Source organism: Monodon monoceros, unplaced genomic scaffold (genome assembly GCF_005190385.1).
Source record: "Monodon monoceros isolate NGI ecotype Baffin Bay Population unplaced genomic scaffold, NGI_Narwhal_1 Super_Scaffold_20, whole genome shotgun sequence".
NCBI classification, from domain to species: domain Eukaryota; kingdom Metazoa; phylum Chordata; class Mammalia; order Artiodactyla; family Monodontidae; genus Monodon; species Monodon monoceros.
The window spans coordinates 15,187,469-15,207,567 of record NW_021703777.1 but is presented as its reverse complement, the minus strand read 5'-3'; the positions used below and the strand labels follow the sequence as shown (position 1 = coordinate 15,207,567).

Sequence of the window (20,099 nt, the reverse complement as noted above, 5' to 3'; positions counted from 1 at the left end):
TGGAAAATTACAGAATTGAAAAGGTTTTGCCCCCAGTTGTGATCAAAACATGGAATATTGAAGAATATCTGGGTTACTCTAAGTTCTTAGGTTACATACGTAGATATGTACAGAGGAAGTTGAACCCCAAGTTCTATTCCTTCCCAAAATGGGTAACAGAAGAAAGGATTTGATTAGCACAGCTGAAGAAAACTGATACTCATTCTATGATAGAGCAAAGCAGGCTTTTTCCACCATAAACTGGTACCACCTTGTTGGTCATAAACCCTGCAGAGATCCAACAAGATGAGCCTCAAATTTCAAAGAGAATCAGCAGAGAATGCTAAGATATATGAACAGAAGAGGATGCTGCTAAAGGCACAGAGCAAAGAATCCCAAGGAATTTTTAGTGCCATTTTCATTTAATAAGCCAGTAGTATAGCAACCTAAAGACCTTGGCTGTGATCACACCAGGATGTTTTTATGGTACTGCTGCAGGAAAACATAACGGGCAGCTGGCATCCTCTGGCTCACGGTGCTCAGTGAGCAGCTCCTGCACCAACTCCGTGGAGAGCCTATGGCTGGGGGGTGTAGTGGAGGTATTTCTTGCCAGATGGGAGCTCTTTGGTGAAGACTCCTTTAGGGAAAAGTTTTTTGGCTTCCTCTTCAGGGATGGTTGGAAGGACCATCACGCTGTCTCCATTCTTCCAATAAACTGCGGTGGCAACCCTCTTTTCTGCAGTCAGCTGGAGAGAGATAATGACTCGGAGAATCTCATCAAAGTTCCTGCCAGTGGTAGCTGGGTAGAGGATGGACAGTTTTAGCTTCTTATCAGGACCGAAAATAAATACCATATGAACTGTTACAGGCATGCCCTTTTCGTCCTTCTCTGCTGGGTAAAGCATGCCCAACTGGATGGCAAGGTCCTGATTCTTATCATCAATGATGGGAAAAGGTAACTCTTCTGTGGGCTCATCACCATTGTAAGCACTGATATCCTTGCTCCAGGCAAGATGGTCTTCAACACTGTCTACTGGAAGGGCAATCATCTTAACGTTCCTCTTGGCAAATTCTGGTGCCAGCTTGCTGGTCTGCCAAGCTCCGTGGTACACACTGGGGTAAAGTCCCGAGGGTGGGAGAAGAGACTGCCCCATGAGTCTCCCAGATAGTCATGGAAACGGATGCAGCCGATGGTAGTATTGGTCTCGAAGTTGGGAGCCTCGTCCCCAAGAAGGAGCCCTCCGGGCATGGTGGCAGCGGTGACACGGAAGGAGGACTCCATTTTCTTATATAAAATGATTATTTTGATGTAGTGCTACCAAAGTCTTAAATCCTTATGCTATTTTACTACTTTAATCCTTCATAGACTTTTACAATTGAATCCTAAAATACAGTAAACACACACATGTAACTGGTGTGTTGAACAAACATGACTAAAGAAATATAGTCAACACTTCATGAACTCTCATTGTCCTTTCAACATTTATTCATAGAAAAGTTTTCTTGTTGTCAACTTAAAAGAAAAGTTATATGATCACTTTATTCCACGAAACCCTTTGGAATTATTTCATCAGAAATGTCCAGTACAATAGCTTAAATCTTCATGATTCATTGAAAAGTAAAGTTTCTGGGCACTTCTCTCCACAAGCCCCAATCACCCCACCGTTTACCACCAGTATTGCTGAGTAGCAAGTAGGCTGCTTCTTTTTTTATGAAGGGGTATGATTGGCTTTTTCTCTTTATTCTGTTCATAATCCTACTTCATGATTTTAGTCTTTCTTGGGTTAGATTTTGGGGAAAATGGAATACAGAAAATTCTTGTTAACTGGTACTCTGATAAGATAATCTTTATACTCTTTGAGCTTGGCACAGGCTGAAAATTAATCCTGGTCTCCAAGTTGTTTTCCTGGAAACCTCTGAGAATGATTACTGGGACTCTCTGGACAATGCCTGAGTGGACAACCCTATTTGTCCTATATCTGTCCTGCCCCAGCTGCCCCCTCACCCCCCTCACCATCCTACTCCCCATTCCTGAACCCCTAGCTTTCTAGTTACCCACTCTTACACAGTTTCTTGGGCAGGATTCAAGAGGGCTCCATTCTTGCAATTGTTTTTATGTGGCTGATTTTTTTTGTTTGGTTGGTTTTTTGGCTTTTGTTGTTATTGTTTTTAATGGACAATTCTTACGGTCCTTTCTTCTTCTGAAAAAAAGCAGGCCACCATTCTGCTGCTAACATCACTCTGGGTTTCTTAACCTGTGTCAGGCACATTTTCTAAGTCTCCAGTGTGGGCATACTCTCTGGGTGGTCCCTTTGGGGTCACTGTAAATGGCTGAGACTTACAATAAGTCCCTCCACTTAACTGGGCATCCTGTATTTTACCTGGTTACTTTATTCACCCTTCCCTTGTGGCTGAGTAGGATATAACAGCACTTCTCTCCAACATATCCTTTCCAAATCTCATTCCAACTTCCCTCTTAACCCGGGCTATATCCCTAAGAGGTAAAGGCAGGGAATTTAGTTCTTGGATTTTTTTTTTTTTTTTTTTTTTTTTTCGGTAAGCGGGCCTCTCACTGCTGTAGCCTCTCCCGTTGCGGAGCACAGGCTCTGGACGCTCAGGCTCAGCGGCCATGGCTCACGGGCCCAGCCGCTCCGTGGCATGTGGGATCTTCCCGGACCGGGGCATGAACCCGTGTCCCCTGTATCGGCAGGCAGACTCTCAACCACTGCGCCACCAGGGAAGCCCGGATATTTCTTTTGATTAATGCATTTTGGTATATCCCACAACTCATTAAGTATCAAAAATCTATCTTATCTCAGTGTCTCAGTTGGAACTTTAAATTTAGCTTCCTGGTTTAATAAATGTGATATATTGTACCTTTATGGGATAATTTTAAATCCTCTAAAACTTCATAAATTTTAAAGCACACTGTGTAGCCATTTACTATTATAACAGTCTTTGATTATAATAATTTTATACTTTTATTTTATTAATACGTTTATATATATTATACTTATGTGCATTTATATATTAAATTTATATAGCTTATAATTTATATAGTAATTATAATGTTTTAATCTAATGCCTCAATTCTTCCAGGAACTGCAATAGCCCCATTCTTTCTGGAATTGCCCCTTTCCTTGTTACAACCAAGATCTTCTATGACTGTTCCTTAGTCCTTTTGACTGGCCCAGGATGGGTCTGTGACCAAAGTCAAGTGAACCTGAGTCACAGTTACAGTCACAGTCACAGTCAAGCCAATCATTGTCCATTGGTAATTTATAGCAAATCTGAGAAAAATCAGTTAAACTAAACTTTACCATATAAAATTCAGAAGCTGTAATTAATCATATGTTTCTAGAGATAACAGGATTTTAATAACAGATATGGAGGCATCTGAGACTCTGTTCTATTTATTTCTGTGGTCTAGGCGCCGCTCTTGACCTTCTCACACATGGGATGTTTGATTTTTCTTTGTTTATTAGACTGACAAGTGACATTTTTTGCCTAATCTAGTTGGAGTTACAACCAATAGATACAATCAATCAATTGTATCTTACCTTACAATCAATAGATTGCTTAAATGTTGCAATTCATTATTTTAATATTGTGTCCAACAAAATATTACCAGGGCTTTTACAAAATGTCATAAGTTAGGGAAGATGATAGGTTTAAAATAGCTAAACTAAAATAAATTGGTCCTATTTTAGGAATATAGTTAGAAGAGAGAGAAATAAAAGAACACCGCAATAGACACAGTTAATACTTGAATACATCCCACACAAATATTCAATCCACAAAATATTTATAAAGCCATTATTAAAATGGGTGGTAATACCTGAGTAGAGCTGTAATTAAGATAAGAAAATAAAAACTAAGAGTACAAGTTCTAAAAATTCTTAAATCATCAAATATTCTTAGCAAAACATTTTTTTAAAATATATTTTACATAAGGAATTAAAATTAGAATGAAAATCCCTTTATATATGAACATTGAGCAATGGCATTGTTTGATGCTTTGTGTGTGTGTCCCTAAACCACACTTCTCACCATGACAGGCAAATAATTGAAAATGTACAACTACCTACTTTATCTTCATTTTAGCATTACATCCAGTCTTGGCTCTAAGAAATATTTTAGGCAAATGGTTTGGTAGTCTTTGCCTCTCTCAGAGCTTTTCCCCTCATTTCATTAATGTCCCTCCAATAGCTTCCTAGTTCTCTTTTGCTATCTTATTTTCTGTGGCACAGATACTTAATCGGTTACTTCTGCACCAGTCTTGACCCTAAGTCTACAGCCACCCTTCTGCATTATCACTCACAATAGTCAGCACATCATGACATAATCAGGTGTGAATCAAGTAAATCACCTTTATAGACATTCAACTACAGTGTCTTCTTTTGCAGGCAACACACTGATGATATAAAATTTTGCCTATTTTACAATTTTTATTTCCATTTTTATATTATTTTATTCATATTTTCTAAACAGAGGAAAAATTGTTTCCTCTTTCAGATCTACCATTTTGCAATAAAGTTCACATAATTTTATGAAAGGACCTTAATGTATAGAATTAATATATATTTATGCTTTACTTAATATTTATCAAGTTTGTTATATATCTTCCTTCATTTTGGAGGTCACATAATCATAAAAGAAATAGAAAATAGGATGTGAGATGGTATTAAAACATATATATTGTAAACACGGTAGAAAGCTGCAAATATTCCAATTGAAGAAAGAAGTGTAAAATACCTGTATTCTGAAGAAACCAACATGCAGCTGTATTAGAATGATATTTTTCTGTGGTGTTCATACTCATATTAAAAATCAAGAAAAATGTAACGGTAAAAATATGGAGCCCTCTAAAAAGAACTTTGCCTCTGAAAGAACAATAGAGGGGAAGGAGGTGATGGGTAATGACATATTCAAAAGAAAAGAAGGAATACAAAGCAAAATAGCTAGTGAAACACAAGGAGGGAATCAAGATTCTCTAGTGGGGGTAAGCTTAACGTCAATCTGCTTGACATATGAAAGTCACACAATTGGGGATGGGAGATATTACAGTTAACAAAGTACTTTTTATTATTATTGCAGTATGGATATAGAAAATAATAGCTGTCACACAAAGGGACTTTGAAAGGGCCCAACTTTAACATAAATGAACTGAGGTGAGGGGAGGAGGTCTCCTTGAGAGAGCAAGCATTAGGAACTCATGCTTTAGTTAAGTAATTAATGTAGCAGTGGGCTTCACACTGACTATTTCAAAGCAAAAAATGAAGCAGGTAGCAGGGGTGGGTGGTTATGGTACATGGCATTTAATTTCTCCCACTATACTTGAAAAGAGAAGAATTCAAGATTATTTGTAAGTTAAGCTAATTAATTTTACTTAAAGGAAAAAAGAAAAAAGTGAAAGAGAAAAAAGTTGCCTATCTGCGTAGTCTATATTTTGAAAAACAATTTCCAATTTTGTTTCTCTTATTTATTTAGCTATCAGATACTTTTAGTTTAAAAATTATTACAGAATTGATATATTATATATCAGTGGTATGGTGAAGTGAGTACATGTTTATCTTTCTAATATTTTGCCTTTGAGGAGCCACTCCTTCTGGATCTATGTTTGGACCGGGGTCCTGCAGTCATAGTGACTTTACCTGCATTTACCTCACCCCCACCTCATTACCTGGCTCCAGCAAGTGGTGATCCTCTGATCCACAATGACCAGTGCGTGGGACCACCTTATACAGTTTGTTGCGCCTGAGAATGTCTGGCCAGGGCAATGAGTGGGGTCTGAAATCTATAGCCATGCTTCTCTCCCCAAGCTGTGTACCTTGGCATGGGGTGTGCATGTCTGAAGAAAGGTCACCTTTCTCTCATCCTCATAAAGGCTCCATCTGCTTGCCAAGCTGTTCACCTGCAGGGCTGCCTCTACCTAGTAGGGAAATCATTTGCTCATTTGTACAAAGGCTATGGAGCCATATGGGCTAGCAGAGACCCTGCCAATGAGAGAAATTCCATACTCTTTGCCTCAGTGACTGTTTTGTGGATGGACCCAAGCTCAAATCTGGTGAATCAGAATTCTCCCCTGAACTTTTATTTTACTATTAGCTTGAAATATTGTATTTAATGGCTTGGGTTGCTAAACTGAAAGGATGGTTGCAGCCATATTCCTCACTATTTGCAGAGTCTGTTTGCAGCATTAAGCAAACACAAGGAAGAAAAGAGTACTAACAGATGGAAAAAAAGAGAACAAGCTCTTGTTTGAACCCCTGGTTCCAGCCCTCACAGAAATCTCTACCAGCATTTCCCAGCTACAGAAGCCAATGGATTCTTCCTTAATTAACTTGGTGCAAGTTGAGTTTCTGTCATGTTCAAATGAAAGAGTTCTTATATACACTGATGGTATACTGATTAGTTCCGTTGTTGCAATTCACTAGAAAGGATATTGTGCATAAGGAACCCTACTAATCTCCCCCTAAGAGCAGTACTCCAGTTACTATGTAACAACAAGCATCTGTTGCCTTTCACCTTGAACCTGTATGTAAATGCTGACGTTTTCAGAGTAAGTGACTAATTACAGTGGGATGAAGTTAGGAAAGGACCTCTGAAGATAGATGGGTGCTTTTGCCTAATCCCAAAGCAATGAAGCTGGATTGGCAAAAGAATGCAATGGAACATTCCCCCATTTGAGGAAATAGCATGAGCAAAGGCACAACGAAGCAAGTTAGAGACATACGTTATGACTCTTTTAAGTTTCAAATGAATGAATTTATTAGCTCACTACTGAAAGTCATCATGGATAGTCCGGAAGCAGGATTGTTTTGATTCCTATTTAGATATGATTGTCAGGAATCTCTTCATCTCTCTCCTCTTGGAGAGGGAACAGCTCCTCCTCTGTTATTCTAGCACAAATCTTAGGAGTAATCATGACTGAGTAGTTACGCTGCTTAGGTCATAGGTCCAACCTTCACTGGATCTGATTGGCCAAGGTAATATGAGGCTCTGGTCAGTATTGCCTGTAGCTGAGTGTGGAGGCAGCACCATCTGACCAAACTCATTGATAAGTGTTTGCCCAAGGTAGGAGTGGGAGCCATTACTAGAAAAAGGAAAATAGATGCTGGATAGGTAAACATCCAAGGTCCAAAGAAGAGAATAAGCTGGCTGGCTAGGTGATAAGGAACAAATTTATTAGCCAGCATGAAAAATGAGATTGGATAAATGAGGGGACCAAGTTCAAGAAATATTGGAGTGTTTTAAATTTGAGGTATTTGAATATCAGTATTGCACATAAAAATGGAGTTTACACACAGTAATCCGTTTAGCACTAGAGAAATAGCTGGGAAAAGGTGCGCCTCTTTTGAATAGGGAGCTCATGTAATTTACATTCCAAGCTGTGACACTTTCAAGAGTAAAAGCAGGGTAGTCTTAATGATTATACTGGAATAAGAGGCATAAATTGGGACTTTACTCCAGAAAACTAGGGCAAATGGCTGCTCTTTTTCTCAGGAAAGTGGTCAGAAAGAGTAGCTTATACACACATTTCGTGTGTAGTGCCTTTTGACGCTGTATCAGCCAGAATCAATTCCAAGCATCTGTGACTAACCTTTAGGCAGTCACCTATAGCTAAACCTTACGAGGAGCCAGGTGATTGACAGGAAAATCTGTGCCAGAATGGACACTTGATCAGATGGTAATCTACAAAGCCAGTTGGATCCTCTCCCTTGAGAAATGTTAGATGCAAGATACACAGAGCAAGACTAGTTGGAATGAAACAGAATTTAAAAGAAACTCACAGATAATGTAGTGTATTAGCTGGTGTGGGCTAAAGTTCTATAAAAGATAGAACCAAATATTCGTGTCTCAACCAAGAGGAGTTATATCTTACTCCCATGACAGTCCAAAGTGAGCGTTCCTAGTCAGTGGGAAACTGTCTTCACACAGGGATCCTGAGAGTAGGACTTTTTCCACTTTATGGCTTTGTTGTCCCCAAATCACAGATTAGGATTAACATTTGTACCATCAGGAGGGATAGATAAGACACTGAAGGAACCAAAAAGTTTTTCTTAAAAGTCTTGGCCAGGAATAGTTCACACATTTCTACTCACTTTCCATTGATGAGAAGTAGTCACAGGAGACAGCTACAACTAGAAGCAAGGAAAGGAATAGGGGCCTTTCCTGGAGAAAGGTAGTATGGCTGGGACACCTGTATACCAAGTAAGGGACTTTAGAAGACTACCAGTGGTCTTTGTCCCAGGCTGTAAGCAAAACCCTCAGCAAAAACCCCGAGAGGTAGAGAGATGGACAGTTGTGAGTGGGTTAGAAATGGACATTTGCATAAGAAGCAGAGACAGAGAGATGCTGACTGAGCCTTCTCAGACCAGCCTCCATAAATTGGTGTTAAAGGATTTTTTCCTGACTTGCTCTTTTTGTTTACAACAGTCACTATGTGCTTACATGCATTAATCTGGGGAAAATTATCTAAGAAGTCTGTGACCTGATCAAGCTTAAGACCCACCTCTCTTTAACTCCCTAAGCAACACTGTCCACTTTTATGGCTTCAATGACACTTTACACGGTGATGATTCCCTCGTTTATTTCTCCAGGACAGACTCCTCTCGTGAGCTCCAGCGTGGCATACCTAGTAGTACTGCACAGCTCCACGGTTTCTCATAAACAAATAACGGCATTCTGGCACTGAATTCATCACTCACCCTCCTCCACCCTGCACCTCTTGTAATTTGCATCTCAGTGAATAGCACTATCATTCATCTGGATGTTCGGATGGGAAAACTGGGAATCACTCCTGGATCCTCTTTCTTTCTCACAGCTTATAGAATTGATCAGGACAGGAGCTCACCTCCTTCTAAGGCTAGAATCCACCTACACATCGCCGCCTACTGCAGGTTTCATAACCCAGGTCATCTCTTCTTGCCCAGATTTTCACAGGAGGAAAACGCCACCAGTTTTGCCCTTCTATTTATTCTTTACACATCAGCCAGAGTGATCACTTTGTTGTAGATATACAACTAAGTCACAAGTCCTGCTTAAAATATTTTTTTGCCATCACTTCTAGAATAACTCTTATTTACCATACATGGCCTGTAAGGCCCTTTTATTAGTCAGGCTCTAATCAGGAAAACAGAATCCACAGAAGTTAATTCAAAAAAGGATAGTGCATACAAAAAACCATTACAAAGGAGTTGAGAGAAACAAAAGAAACACAGGTGATGCTGAGACAAGCAGAAATTGGCAACAGCAGGAAGCCACTACCACTCTAGGGTGGCATGAACAAAAAGAATAAGTAATGTTACTAGAGTTCAGAGTGAGGAATTCCTAAAAGAAGATGGAACTTCTGCAGGAACTTGTCTGACAGAAGCTGGGACCATGGATGAGGAGGGTCTGGTGAAAGCTAGAATCATGAAGAAGATGCAGTCTCTTTAGAGAAAGAGAGGGAAAACCATCCTGGCTTCTCTTCTGCTCTGTACACTTGTGTCCTCAATCACTGAATTTACCTGAAAGACAACTGGCAAGGGAGCCTGCGTGATGTACTTTTCAAAACACAAGAAGGTTAGGAAATGAATGTGCACAACTTCATATTCTGGCCCTGCTTATCTTACTAGCTCAGCCACCACTGCTCCCTCCCCTGCATACTCTGCACTTCATCTCAGGAAACTCATTTCAGTTCCCTGCCACATACTCTGTTCTCTCTGGGTTTGTACATCCTATCACCCCAATTCAGAAAGGCCAGAAAAGAGGTCACCCTTTTGCCTTCTCCCAATTGCCTGAATATCCCCAGCCATGCTTTGGGTCTCAGCTTAAGTATCACTCTTCTGGAAAGTTTATTTTGGTCCCCAAATCTGAACTAAAATACCCTTAACATATGAGCTCTTAATAGCTGATAAATTCCCATTACAGCATTTATTAAAAACATTAAAACACGATATAAAAGTCGATTATGGTTTACAATTTACCTGTCTATATCCTGAGTCAGCCTACAAATTCTGTGAGAGTAGGGGCCCCATATCTACTAGTCACCACAACACACGGAAGGTGCTCAGTAAGTATCCATTAACTGAATGTGTGGATCAACAGATGAAGGTGGTGAGTCAGAAAAGAGCAGTGGTTGACAGGGAGTGGCGCCAGTCCCTGATCTGGAATTTCAGTGAGGACCACACTGCTTTGAAAGACAAAGGACATTGCTCAAAATTTCCATGATTTCTGAACGTGTGATTGCTACTTGGGCTTTAGGCCACCTTATTTCACTTCTACCCTTACAATTACTTCCTCACTCCTTGACTCAGGTAACACACATCTTACTGTATTAAACAGCTGAAGGAGAAAGACACAAGAAACCAGAAGCCCAGCTAAAGGGCTACTGTGGAAATTTATGTATGAGTTTATAGAAGAAATAAATTAAATATGAGGCAAGAAAATAGTAAGGATATTATTTAAACATGAAAACCGTTTAATTTGGAAATAATTCTGTGAGGAGTAATCACAGAAGGCCACGCTTACCTGAGGAAATACTAGGAAAATTTATTCCAATCTAGTTTAGATGCTTCCCTTTTAACTCATTTGTGAAAAAACGACAAAAAAGATTAGCTAAAGAAAAGCTAATACTACCACATTCTAGAAAAAAAGTACATAGTTCACTAATAGTTATTTTAAATACAACACATACACAAAATTACAAACAAGAAACAATATGGTTCTGGCTTTAGTCATTACTTCCTCAGCCACAAATAAGTCAGGTGGTGTTTCTGTCCTCATCTCTATCCCTCTTATTTCCACACACCGATTCTGCTGCTGGAAGCTGAGACAACACTCTTAGGAAGAGCTATTATCACTCTCTGTTGGAATGATCACCTTTTATTATGATAGTCCATTTGTCTGCAGGTTTTTTTCCATTTTAGTTCATGGATAATTTCTTCCTTATTCATATAGATTTGTTCTTACCTGCTCTATTTCTATACCTAATTTCTATTACATAAATGTATGATGATAAAATCCTTCAGGGTTTCTAGTGTGACTGACTTAATATGTCAATGTGCTATGCTTGTAATCTTCTCTTCTGTGTTTGAGGGGATTTCAATTACTCCTATCTGTGAGCAGAACATCTTCTAGAGTAGTCCATGATATACAATGCCCTTTTCCAATGGCTTCTTGTCTCTATACTATAGTTATTAACCTGAGCAGCTAGAGATAAAATCTCTTGCTCTGTAATAAAACTCTGCCTCACTAGGTCTTTGCTTACTGTATATTGGTTCCATATATTATCAATATTAAATAAAGAAGCAAAGGAAGATTGAAGTAGGATATGTTTATAAAAGATTACAGAGTTCAATCATAGGTATGATATAGGGTTTTCTATGTTCTCGAACAAACACTACTTGAACAAATTTGTCATTAAATCTGACCTTGTGAAAAGGGATATTCAAAATCAATAACATATATGCCTTAAAATATAAACTTAATGTTTTTTAAATTCAAATATAAGATTAGTAATTATACTACTTGTAAAATACCTCAATAGTTTGAAACTGGCTTTATGAAAAATAAAAAAGGTCTTCAAACAAGAGAAAGTAACCTTGAACTAAAGGTAGAAGTCATATTACATGATTTCCCAGGAAAAATTCTTATATCTCAGATATCTTGTCACCCAACTGCCCACACGACTGTCCACAAAGCAATTGTGTAGCCAAGAAAACAAATAACAAATAAAAACATAACCACAGAGTTCGCAGCTGGAGTTCACAGTCAGCCAGGAGTTCTACTGAGGAAGCTGATTTTATGATGCTCTCTGAATGATATAAAATACATTTCCCAAACACAGGCATAGCAAAGTCACCTGAAATTCTAGCTAGATAGAACCCACAGGCAATTTTTATCTAATGGAGATAAATATACTTACCTCATAGGGTTGTTGTGAGGATTAAATAAGATAAAGTACATTCAATACCTGTTATGGGTTGACTTGTGTTCCCCCCTAATTCATGTTGGAGTCCTAACCTCCAGTACCTCAGAATGTGATCTTATTTGGTACTAGGGTTGTTGCAGATGTAATTAAGATGAGGTCACACTGGAGTAGGGTGGACCACCACTCCAGTATGACTGATGTCCTTATAGAAAGGCAGATGAAGGCAAAAAGTGCCTTCAGTCTTCTACAAGCCAAGGAAGACCAAAGATTGACAGCTAATTATCAGAGGTATGCAATAAGCATGGAACAGATTCTCCATCACCGTTCTCAGAAGGAACCAACACAGCAATACCTTGATGGTGGACTCCTAGCCTCCAGAAATGTGAGACAATGTATTACTGTTGTTTAGGCCTCCCACTCTGTAGTATTTTGTTATGGTAGCCCTAATAAGCTAATACGGTATCTAAGAATGACTGGCACATAGTGGAGGTTCAACTGATGCCAGTGCATCAGTGACAGACTCGTGTGAACACATTCACGTAAGTAAAGGGATGTAGTAGTATATATTCTTGTGTAAAGAAATGTAGTAGTATATTAAGTGTTGCATCAAAATTTTCATAGCAATTTTGAGGGCTAGGATTCAAAATCTCTAATTTCCTGGAGGAGAAAGGAGAGCTAAACAGGAACCTGAGACCAAGGGAACTGAGATATTTGACAAGACTGTAGCAAAGCACTCATAGTATAGGAATTCAGCTGTTCATTCAACTGACAGAATGAGCTTTGGACACAAGGAAGAATGAAAAATTTGTGTGCTGGAATTAGGGTCACGTTAGTCATTCATCATTTCTAGAGTATCCGTCACATGTTCAAGCATTTTGCTAGATACAGAGGGCACAAGAATAAATGACTCCTGGCTTTCATGTTCAAGAGCTAACAGCCTACTTGGGAGGAAGTCATAAAAATGTCATAAAAAATACCATTGGGATATAAAGTAGAAATGATTGGTAATAAGTAAAATAATTCTAGATAATAAGGATTCAGATGTGGCAGGAAACCGTATGTGTCTAATGTTACCAACTGTCAATATGAAGTTGTGTTGAGCCATTAGAACACTTTACGGAGCTCCTTTCATCTTTTTTAGATAGAGCAACTTTGTTGTTTGGGCCAAACTGTCATCATTGGAATTGAATGAAGTCTGAGTGAGTAATTCATTACAATATCCGTCCTCCAGAGTTTGCTATGTACCTGACACCTAAGGCACAAGTGCTTTTGGTGGGTGATTTCTTTGTTTCTGCTGTCCAGCAGCATCTTTATTATAAGTGCAACATTATTTATGCAGGTCTAGTCAGAATATTTTCAATGACCTTTCTTAAATATTCTACAAAGGTAGATACTACAAAAAACTTCCTTCCATGGCACCCACCACAGAGATTAGTTGCATTTAATTCATAGCTATATAACAGAATTTGTCATAATATATTACGGTCAGTCATTTCTAGTTCTTTGTTTTTAAACACTGTGTACAATAAGGGGAAAGAATTTACTTTTGGACTTCTAAATGTGTTATTTCTTTAACAGCCCAATATATTGCTTTGTGTGCAGGCCCCACACCATGAAGTGCATCCTCCTGTTGTTGGGGAATAATACAAGAATAGGACAAAATCAAGGCAACAGAGGGTAGTATCAGGAGCATACAGTGTGATTCTTTTTGCACAGGGCCTGCCCTTGGTAGGATGTGGGCATGCATGTTGACATAGCATAAAGGAGCAGTCTAGCAGCCTACACAGTTCAGAGGTTCTACATACAGGTGGAGGTAGGGTGATGGGCTTGGCAACAGGTCTTGAGGCTGGAGGCTCAGGGACAGTACTTGGTTCTGGGCCATGTGATGAAAGTCTGAGATATGCTGCAGGTGGTGACAAAATGACTCCAGCTCTTGGGACTGGCAGAGGTGAAAAGACATGCACAATTACACAGACCAAGAAACAGGAGCAAAGAGTCATACCCCACAGGATCAGGACAAAAAAAGTACAGAATACAGTTCAGATCTTCCCTAAAAGAAAAGGATCTAGATGAGAGGGGTGGCAACAAGCTGGGGACAATAAGCAACAAAGCAACATGACTGCAATGGTGACGATAATATACAGACTTCCTGAGCCAAAAGAGTCTAATATTCCTCCTGCCCTCCTTCCAGGTACTAAAAATGGCCTCAGCCAAATGGATGCCAGCAAAAACATCTGGTGAAAAGAGGTGTGAGGTTGCCAAAATCAAGGCAGTTTATGAAAAAAAAAAGTACATATTTAGAAAGATAAGAGTAACATATAGTTTGCAAATTGAGTTTTAATGATGGAATTTTGAAAAGCTTCTGAAAAGTTTTTGATTCATGCTTAGCCAAATTAGTATAATCACGATTCATGTATGTAAGGGTATTACCACCCCCTTTAAATATAGCTAACATATCTCATTTACATTTTATAGGGAAAAAAAGATAATGGTGCAGGGTAGCAGATGTCATGCTACTGTCTCAAGAAACTCATTTCCTTTTCAGGCTAAATTCAACTACTAAAACTTTATAGTCAAGCATTAAAATGCCTGGGGAAACAAAGGTACTGGGCAAAGATCCTAGCAGATACTTCTGGAAGCATGAGAGGGCAGGTGATCTTGAGTCTAGAGTAAAATGAAATCATGAGTATAGATTTAGAACTAACTTTGAGTCATTAGGAAAACCAAAGAATCTCTATGTATTTGAAATAATAAGCAAATGTTTGATTAAAAGAGAAGATGTGAATAACTTTAATTGATTTTTAAAAACTGACTCAACGTTAGTTTATTTTAGGGCGGTGTTTCTCAAAGTGTGTTTATGGAACCAATGGCACCAATATCTCCTAAGAAATCTGTTAGAAATGCAAACACTTAGGGCCTACTTCAGACCTGCTGGATCAGAAACTCTTAGAGTGGGGCTAGCCATCTGTGTTTTAACAAGCCCTACAGGTATAAAATTGCCACATTTAGCAAATAAATGTACAGTATACACAGTTGAATGGAATTTCAGATTAAAAAATGAATAATTTTTACTATGCCCCATGCGATATTGGGGACATATTTATACTAAAAAAAATACGCTGTTTATCTGAAATTCAAATTTAACTGGGCATGTTTCATTTTAGTTTACAACCTTATCCAGGCAACTCTGATACAAGTTAAACAATGAGAATTTTAGGGTAAAAATAACAGCAATGTTAAAAAAATAGTATTTCCTATGCCTATAGAGCAGATAATGCTGAAAGCATTAATGTCTGGCGCAGGCATCTGTCTGCATCTGTCTGATAGAATGTTGAATTCGGTTTTAAAATATTTTTGTTTGGCCAAATGTATTTGTTTTTATTTGTTCTTTGTGTTTGGATGTTTGGATTAATTGCAATATTTAAAATGTTGTGAAATTTCACATAAAATCATGATCTGGATCACATACCAGTATGGCAACAATTGAGACTTTTAACAAGTGGGTCCAGTGTTCCACAGTCCACACCACTCCCAATTGTGTCTCTACCATAAATCTAGACACTGCCTGTCATTTATATCTGCTATTGCACAATTTTAATTATCCCAGGTTCGGAATATATTACTTGCCTCTGTCCTCATAGTCGTGTAAGTTTGCATCCTCTTTTCATTAAAGGTTTCCCCCTACATGTGGACTTTTTGGAATATGAAACATCTCAAAAGGAAGGTCTCACATGGGAAATGGGTATCATGTCTTTGGCTACATCTCCCAGAAAACAAGTTAGTAGAATTAGAAATCAGGGTTGTAATAGAGTTTAGCCTAAAACAACCAAGCTTGACTTACACAAGGACCAATTTAGAGGAAAAAAATATTGGGTTGCTTTTGTTTGTTTCATTTAAATTAAAAATATTGTTATTGATTTTCCAGGTAAAAATGCATATTCTAAACTTGATTATATGTTTTAGTAGTGAAAAGAATATCAATATAAAAACAGTGATTTCTAAGGACTAAAATGTTAACACTGCACAGTATTTAAGAAGCAAAACACAAAGGGTGATTTTCAATCTTTCACACTAAAACTTAATTTTGGGTGATATCTTGCATTTAGGGCATGTACATGCACCCTAAAGATTGTGACTTACTAATCATTTCTCTATACCAGCTTGAACTAACATGTGGGCATGTGGGCATGTGGGCATGTAGAATCAGTAGCTCACGCTTTGTTGAAATTTGGTTCCTGGCGCACTCCAAGAACTGCTGCAGACACACTGTTTATGCACTTCTCATTTATTTTAAGTAACTGGATAAGTACTGAAGAAAATTCACCTAGTTTGTACTTAATCCAACTTTGTGCCTTGAAGATCTGAATTCTGCAAAGTCGCTTTTGATTCAAACTTTTGTAGCAAAGTCCCTTTTACTATCTCAACAGCTTTCCCAGAATAAATCTTTCCCCTTACAAGCTAGGCTTGGAGAACATGTGCCAGGCTTTTGTGACATATGGGCCTGTCTACAGTAATTAATTCCTAGTTTGTCTGACCTAATTGCTCCATGTTGGCAACTCTTGCTATCTTATTAAAGGCAACATTGTTAAATATAAACAGAATATTGCCAAAATAATGATTATTTTTTCAAAGCTGCACACGTTTCGTAATTCCTCTACTGTATCAATTATTAAATTCTCTTTGTTCACTAAATATTTCCTAGCCTCTGATCTCAAATGCATTGCATGTTCCAATTTAATTTATCTTTTTAATTATATTGATGATTAGTTCTGTTCTAAATCTGTGGAACCAGAAATTAGATTCAATTTTCTTTTCCCACGCTTCTATATATCTATATATCTATTTATATCTACCTATATATTTATATATCTGTATCTATATATCTATATATCTATCTATATCTCCTATTTTATTCTCACCAGTCAGGAAAGTAGAAAACCCAAGTGCTTTCTATTTTTATGTAAAGTAGATTAGTGTTCCTCTCTGTTTGGTTGATGAGGAAGGGCATTTGTCCACCTTGAACTCCCTCATTTCAAATTGGTATATGCATCTCAGATCCATCTGGACATTTTTCTCTATTCACTTGTATCTCCATTTAATCCAAACTCCAGAGCAGTGGCTTATAGTAAAATTTGGTTTGAGGCAGAGTAAACAATTCAGGCATTTACAAAGCTTGATAGTTGCTGCTTTGTCACAATTTACAACAGAGAAAAATCCCTGAGGGAATGAATTTTACCTATCACTCTGTAGATTTGTGAGACATTTTTACAGCAATTCCCTAGGTCTCATGTAGTATGTTATAGTATGCCCTTATTCTACATGCCTAATTCTAATGCTGTCCCTTATGCATTAAAATATACCTTATATATAAACAGTAAAATAGTTATAAACTCACACTGTTCTCACTTCTGAATTCTAATATATTACGCTTTTGAAAAATCATATAGAATATGTATAGCCTTCACAAAAATTTTCATCTAAAGCAATCAGTTACACTAGACAGGACCTCTCAATTTACGAAAAAAATCAGTCAGGGTATATAAAGGTATAGGTGCAGCAGTGGGAAGATAAAATAGAGCAGTATCTCCTTCTACCTCCCCCCTCCCCAGCATCATAAAACTGGAAGAGAAAAATATTTTTGAAACATTTTCACTTGAATTTGAATATTCTATAAATCTTGATGCCATGTGAATTTCTCACCCATTAAAAGCAATGGGTTCTGATCCTTCAGAGAAGAGACAGATACGTGCTAGAACAAGGAGTTATATCTCAGCTCTCACTGTCAAATTTGATTTTGTAGCAAGTCAGCAGGCTTGAAAAATAGGCCTTGTTAAGGGATGGAGGATGGAGATTCTAAATTCCTTTAGCCTGGACGATTTAGATCATATCAATAATTTTGTTTCCTTAAGTATAGGAAAATGGAAATAAAAACAAAAATAAACAAATGGGACCTATCTTACCCTGTCGTCCCAAACCTATGGAGACTGGTAGAGGGGCCTTTAGAAATGTCCAGTGAGCTCTGGCAAAACCCAGCCTTTCAGGCCTACATCTTTGGGTGTGTGTGTTCGGGCGGGGGAGGGAAATGGACGGTGTGTTCCTAGTAGAAACCTTGCAATAAGGCCACCGGGTGACTGTGCACAGTGGGGGCTGAGAGAAGCGATGCAAGCAGTGAGACAGTACTGGGAGAGGAGGTATTTTTTAAAAGCTAAATGTCGGGCTTCCCTCGTGGCCCAGTGGTTGTGAGTCCACCTGCCGATGCAGGGGACACGGGTTTGTGCCCCGGTCCGGGAAGATCCCACATGCCGCGGAGCGGCTAGTCCCGTGAGCAATGGCCGCTGAGCCTGTGCGTCCGGAGCCTGTGCTCCGCAACGGGAGAGGCCACAACAGTGAGAGCCCCGCGTACCACAAAAAAAAAAAAAAAAAGCTAAATGTCAAGGTCATGAGGCTTACCTTAAATTCTAGGACTTCAGAAGATCATCTCAGGCCGCCCAGCACAAGCTTCAGAGGACCATGCACAGTGAAGTAAGTGCAGCTCAAATTAAGAAGAAGAAAGGCCAAGATTCAGCTCTTCTGTCCATTCACTCTCCTTGTGATGAGGACAGGTTTCAAAACATCCCACTTAGCCTTTGGGCACACCAGAAGCCAGTTGAACTTGCTAAGCTAAATTGGTTACACTTGATGGTGAAGGGCACGGTGGGCCTGAGTCCTGGCTGGTGGCTGCGTGGAGGTGGGCGACGGAAGCGGCGTCACCAAACGTTGTCTGCCCTTGCTCCGGCCTGCCGTCACTGCCCCAGAGTCGGAGCTCCACAGTGACCGTGGGAGACAGCTCTCACTTGGACTGGGAGTCCAGGGGGCACTGGCCTCGCTGGGCTCAGGCTGAGCGATCCCATCATCCTCTGTGGGATGGCAGCTGACAAGGGCGACAGAGCTGGGGCTGAAGTGTCCCCAGAGAACTCGGATACTCGAGTGACAGGCAAGACTGGCTGGTGAGGTTCAGCAGGCGAGGTTTGGGGGGAGTACGGTGGCTGCAAGCTTTGGGCGGCCTCAGGGGAGCTGTCGTCAGGCCCTGCCTTTGACTGGTGCCCATTCTTGAGGACGCAGGAGTCTGAGGAGTCTGAGGTCCTTCTTATCGCCTCACTGTCTTCTGCCATGACCACACTCAGGCCGCAGCCCATGAGCAAGAAGATGGCGTGGCTGGCGAAGTATGCAATTCCCAAGCAGGGCGCGCCGTCCGGGACCCCGGGGCCTGGGCGTTTGCCTGGCTGTGGTGGGCGTGCCTGACGCAGGGTGGGCCAGGCCACCAAGCCCAGCGCCTCCACACTGGGTGTCAAACGCCGGAGCTGCTCCTGCAGCCTCCAGCTGTCACGCAGCAGCTCAGCCACAGCGCTTGCGCGTTGACTTCTGACCCTGCGCAGCGCGGCTGCACGGGCACGTCCTCGTGCTGCGTGCGCCCGGCGTCCCGCGCTTGCCTCTTCAGCTTCCGGACGTTCCATGACCAGCAGGGAACGCTGGTGGGAGAGCGGCCTACCATGGAGAGAATCTACAGAGACCTATGTATGTAAGTATATTTATATTTACATTTATTATAGATATTATATATAACTTTTTTTTTTTTTTTTTTTTTTTTGCGGTACGCGGGCCTCTCACTGCTGTGGCCTCTCCCCTTGCGGAGCACAGGCTCCGGACGCGCAGGCTCAGCGGCCGTGGCTCACGGGCCCAGCCGCTCCGCGGCATGTGGGATCTTCCCGGACCGGGGCATAAACCAGTGTCCCCTGCCTCGGCAGGCGGACTCTCAACCACTGCGCCACCAGGGAAGCCCTATAACATATTTTATATATAGCCCTTTGTTGAGCCGCGGCGGGAGTGTGGCCCAACAAAGGGCCGTATATATAATATATATTTTTATATATATATTTATATTATATATCAATTATATTCAATATAATATTATATATTAATATGTTTTATAACATATGAAATATTATGTATAATATAAATCTATATATAAATATATTCTTTTATAAAATCTAGTGTCATCTCATGCTCCCTGATGCCCCTGTGGAACTTTCTGAAGCATTGATAGCCTGCTGGTAGGGCTACAACCTGGCACAACCATTTTGCAAAACAGTTTGTAGTAGTTACTAAAGTTGACGATTTGTGTGTCCGTGTCCCAGTAATTTAATATCTGGTGATTTAGCCTACA

General features: G+C 39.8%; 1 pseudogene; it reads right to left on the bottom strand.

Moving 5' to 3' along the window:
* Positions 1-554: 554 nt before the first annotated feature.
* On the bottom strand, positions 555-1,228 carry LOC114903037 (annotated as a pseudogene).
* Positions 1,229-20,099: the final 18,871 nt, after the last annotated feature.